Source organism: Galeopterus variegatus, unplaced genomic scaffold (assembly GCF_000696425.1).
Source record: "Galeopterus variegatus unplaced genomic scaffold, G_variegatus-3.0.2 Scaffold6821, whole genome shotgun sequence".
NCBI lineage: Eukaryota > Metazoa > Chordata > Mammalia > Dermoptera > Cynocephalidae > Galeopterus > Galeopterus variegatus.
Window position 1 is genome coordinate 32,179 of NW_007732932.1, and position 5,760 is coordinate 37,938.

Below are 5,760 nucleotides of genomic sequence, written 5' to 3' on the forward strand. Positions count from 1 at the left end.
TCATACAGCATTCGGGAAATGCAAATCAAACCCACTCTGAGATATTATATTACTCTAATTTGGATGGCTAATATCCAAAAGACTCTGAACGATAAATGCTGGCAAGGTTGCAGAGAAAAAGGAACTCTCATACATTGTTGGTGGGACTGCAAAATGGTGCAGTGTCTATGGAAAATGGTATGGAGCTTCCTCAAACAATTGTAGATAGATCTACCATATGACCCAGCTATCCCCCTGCTGGGAATATACCCAGAGGAATGGAAATCATCAAGTCGTAGGTATACCTGTTCCCCAATGTTCATTGCAGCACTATTTACAATAGCTAAGAGTTGGAACCAGCCCAAATGTCCATCATCAGATGAGTGGATACAGAAAATGTGGTATATCTGCACAATGGAATACTACTCTGCTATAAAAAAAAAAGTATGAAATACTGCCATTTGCAATGACATGGATGGACCTAGAGTGGATTACATTAAGTGATACAAGTCAGGTACAGAAAGAGAAATATCACATGTTCTCAGTTATTTGTGGGAGCTAAAAATCAATGAATAAATACAAAAAAAACCTAGGGGGGATGGGAAGAAGGCACAACAATTACAATTCCTTTAAGTTGATACAACAAGTAAACAGAAAGGACATTGTTGAGAGGGAGGGGGAGAGGGAGGAGGAAGGGAGGTTTCGGTAATGCACCACAATAATCAACCACATTGTATATCAACAAAATAAAATAAAATTTGGAAGTAAAAAATAATTTCAGCAGGATCTAGGTACAGGAGAGGGCCATGAGGTGTCTGGTGGAGAAATGAGAGGTTAAGAGCTGTGCCAATATTACATGAGTGGCTACTGCAGCAACTTCCATATTGTAGCTGCTTAGGACCTCTTTTGGGGACCGTTAGTGCAGAGACCTCCTGAAATGAGGGTTACTGCCTAAGAGAGAAGCATATCAGTGCTCTAGCATCTTGGTTATGAAAGAGCAGTCTGTGGACCAGCAGCATCAATATTATTTGGGAGATTGTTAAAATTCAAAATCTGGGGCCTCATCTCAGAAGTACTGAATCAGAACTTACATTTTAATAAGATTCTGAGGTGATTCATGTACACATTAAAGTTGAGCACTGCTCTAGCTTACTTTAGGCCACTTCAACAAGTGCAGTGGTGGAAAAACAATGGCTCATTACAAATGTAAAGTTCTCTATTTTTCCTCCTGCGCACCCTGAAGATAAGCCCATCTGTGTCTTGTTCCTATTCACCCACCACACCCACTTAGGGAACCTCACAGCTAGCATGTATTCCTGTGTTTCTCAACCCTGGCTACCTATTAGAATTATCTGGTGTACTTTTGAAAAATACCAGTGCCAAGGCTTTACTCTCAGTGTGGCTCCACCTGACATTCACAGTCCAGTTTAATGTGAGTGCAATTTGTTTATAGGACACAAGTCACTTCCAGAACCCTGGCTTGCAAGGGGGTCTGCAGTAGAGGAAGGAATGATAGAAGGAGCTTGGCATGGATGTTTAGTACTAATCCATCATAACCATCACAAATAACAACAAAGAGAAATCAGAAATGGCAATACTGGTTCAACAAAGTATTCACATCACAAAGCATTAAATACATGGGATATAAAGAACTATTTCATGTTAACTAAAGGTACAACCCATTAAGGAGAAATAATAGCCATGAAATTGATGTACTAAATAACAAAGCACTGACATATATAAAGTAATAAAGTATTTTTTAAACTGTTTTTAAAAAGTGTTTACACATTACTCTCATAATTTGACAGATAATTAGAAAACATGAATAACAACATACATGATGTGAATGATGTGATTAGAAAGCTTGGTTAAATAGGATTATAACTATTTTGAAACCATAAATAAATATATATATATATATTGAAACTGCATTCTTTTTAAATGTGCATAGATTATTTACAGATTTTGGTCCTATACTCAGCTGTTAAGTAAATTTTCAATAAATTCCAAACAGTAGAAATTGCACACATACCACATTCTTTAATCATAATGCAATAAAACTAAAAAGGATAAATGAAAGGAAGGGAGAGAAGTTCCCTCAAAATGAAAAAGAGAAGTACCTGTATAATTCTTGCCTTAGAGTCATACTCAAAACTGAAATTATAGACTATTTAATAGTTAATTACAACATTACATGTCAAAGCATAAGTAATATAACCAAACATAATCAAACAAAATCGTACTTGTAAATGCTTTTATTTAAGAGTAAGAAAAATTAAAAACAAGTGAAATAAGCAGTCAATTCTAGAAGCTAAAATGGGAACATTACAATAAACCTAGGAAAAGTAAGAAGAAAAGAATTTTAAAGCATAAAGTGGGTAGCAGGGAGGACGGTGGCCCATGAGGTTCATTGCATACTATGCAGTGGAGATGTCTGCATATCAGACAAGTGCTGTGGCTACAGAGGCAGGGTCTGGCATGTGACAGGGTGGCCTGGGCTTTGGCCTCCCTCTGGTTTCCTGAAATCTGGCAGTGGCCAGCATTGAAGTAGCAGCAGCAGAGGTAGAGACTCCTGCACATCTCTCTCCTCCCTCTTAGCCTGAGCTAGTGGAGACCAGATGGCCCAGGTGGCTGGAGTAGGGGGTAGGGGGTTGGCTGCCTGAGAATGGGAATTCTCTTCACCAGGATATGGAGACTGTTCAATCACCAGGAACACAAAGTTATCACTACTGGGCTGAATAGTGCGGGGAAAACTACCATCCTTTACCAACTTTCTGAGAATGAAGTTGTACATACATCCCCTATAATAGTAAGTAATGTAGAAGGGATAGTGATTAATAATACGTGTTTCCTAGCATGGGATATTGGTGGCCAAGAATCTCTCCATCCTTCCTGGAGCACTAATAATACTAACACAGAGTTTGTCATAGTTGTTGTGGACAGTAGAGACAGAGAGAGAATTTCTGTAACTAAAGAACTTTGTAAAATGTTAGCACATGAGTACTTACAGAAAGCTGGATTGCTGATTTTTGCTAATAAGCAAGATGTTAAAGAAGGCATAACTAGCAGAAATCTCCCAGTTTTTGAAGCTCGTGTCTATTAGAGATTGCCAGTGGCATATCCAGGCATGCCATGCTCTTACTGATGAGGGATTGTGCCAAGGCCTTGAATGGATGATGTCATGGTTTAAGATTAATGCCTACTGACCTCTTTTCATAGACTTTGTTTAAGTTGTACCTGAAAGCTACAGAAATTACTGGTTCAGATATATTTATAATAAACTGACTTAAACTTTTTCTATAAGAACAAAAATTAGACAACATATTTGAAGACAGAGATGTCTAAACTCTTCGAGTTATACAATACAAATAAAATAAGTGCACTTCTTTGTATATCAATTATACCTCAATAAAACTGTCTTAAAAAGTCACAGTACAGAGCTCTGGTAAGACATTAATAAAAAACAAAAGGCACAATTATACATACTAAAACTGTAAATGAAGAGAGAACTACAGTGCTGTGGATTGATTGAATTGTGTCCCCCAAGTTTCATATAGCTTAATTCTCACTGTAACTATTGAGGGTAGGAAATCCTATTGTGATGATTGAAAGGTGGGGCCTTGAACAGGTGATTAAGTTGACAGTGGCTGAATCGTGGTCATGGGTGTGGTTCTAAGGGCTTTAAAAGGAACTATTTCTCTCTGCTCCACCATTTTCTACCATGTGAGACCCCTGAATTGATGAAAGACCACCATCAAAGAAGGCCCTCACCTTAAGTATTCCCTGGACTCTGGACTTCCCATCCCAAACTGTAAGCAATAAATTTCATTTGCTTACAAATTACCTAGTTCCAAGTATTTTGTTATAAGCAACAGAGACACACTAATACATATAGATACAAAATAAAATCTAAAGATAATGGAGAGGTTGGACTAGACCTCATGCCAAGACCTCATCTTCCCATAGAAACATCAAATAAACAATAGTCTGACTAAAATAGCTTTGCTGGAGCTCTAGAAATCAGTCAAGGATATTCTGAAGCCAAGCAAATGAACAATCAAGAAAAAGTCATACTCAAAATGATAAGAAATTTTATGGAATTTTTGTTTTCCCTTGCCCCCCCCCCCGTGGCAATGCAACATAGCAGAAAGTCATCCAATCCCCAGTTTCTTCCTTGGAATGGAAGGAAAAGAGTGGAACTTGTTTGCAATGTACTGGTCTGTCTAGGGGCTGACTGAGGGACTGGTTTCTATTTCACCAAGGCATACTTTGGATATTAGGATGGAGGCTGCTGAAAACAGTGGCAGGTGCCAAGGAACCTGAAAGGTGTAGGAAAAAAAAACAGATCTGTGAGTCCCTGAGAGCAAGGGATTATAGGCAGAGGAATACAACAGAATGTCTAAGGCTCTCAGAAGAAGTAGGGGTGACACCCAGAGAAATTAAGGTATTTTAAAATAGGTATGTATGTGGGAGAATAGAGAAAGAAGCAAGCACACAAGCCCAGGGAAGATGCATACCTAGAAAAAGTCTGAGTAGATGTTAAGCCTTCTCAGACCTTTTCTGGGTATATATCTGGGTATGCATTGAAACCAGGCTGATGAGTGAAGATCTTCCCTGCACAGAGCCAGTCTTCAAAGACTATCAGAGGTGTTTGTTTCTTCAAATGCCTAATGGTCAACAACAACAACAAAAGTCATAAGGCATACAAAGAAACAGGGAAACATAGTCAATTCAAAGTAACAAATCTTCAGAAACCAGCCTTACAGGAACACAGGCTTGGACTTAGTAACTTTAAAATGGCTATCAATATGCTTGAGAAGCTAAAAGAAAAAAATGGTCAGAGTATTAAAGGAAAACAGAACAATAATAGGAACAAAATAAGAATAGCAACATGAAATAGAAATGATTAAAAAAGGAACTAAACAGAAATCGTGGAGGTGAAAAATGCAATAATTAAACTGAAAAAATTCACAAGAGGGGCTTCACAGCAGATTATAGCATGTAGAAGAAAGAATCTTCAAACCTGAAGACAGGTCACTTAAAATTAATGAATCTGAGGGGGGGGGGAAGAAAAAAGAATGAAGGAAAGTGAACAGAGCCTAACAGACTTATAGGAAACCATCAAGCAGACCAATATATGAATTATGGAATCCCAAAAGGAGGTGGAGAAGGTAATAAGAGCTTATTTGAATAAATAAAGGCCAAAACTTCCCAAATACGAGGAAATATATGAATAAACCAATAGAAGAAGCTCAATAAACTCAAGGGAGAATAAACCCAATGAACCCACATCAAGACACATTATAATTAAGATGTGAAAAGATGGAGAATCTTGAAAGCAGCAAGGAAGAGGAGACTCATCACATGCAAGAAATTATCAATAAGACTATAAGTGAATTTCTCAGGGAAAAAATCTGGTATGCCAGAAAGCAGTGAATTGATATATTTACAGTGCTGGAGGAAAAAAGAAAAAAACAAAAAAACCTGCCAACCAAGAATTCCATACCCAGCAAAACTTTTCTTCAAAAATGAGGGAGAAACTAAGATATTCCAAGGTAAACAAAAGCTGAGGGAATTCATGACTACCAGACCTGCCCTACAAGAACTATTGAATGGAGTTCTGCAAGTTGAAATAAAAGTAGACAGTAAGTTCAAGCCATATGAAAATATAAAGTAAAGATGAATACATGGAAAAATAAAGATAAATACATGGAAAAATATAAAAACCAGTATTATCGTCATTTTGGTTTGTAACTCCACTTTTTATCATTTACAGAATTT

At 37.5% G+C, this 5,760-nt stretch overlaps 1 pseudogene; it reads left to right on the forward strand.

The window, feature by feature from the left end:
- The first annotated feature begins 2,644 nt into the window (after window positions 1-2,644).
- LOC103606750 lies at window positions 2,645-3,185 on the forward strand (annotated as a pseudogene).
- Window positions 3,186-5,760: the final 2,575 nt, after the last annotated feature.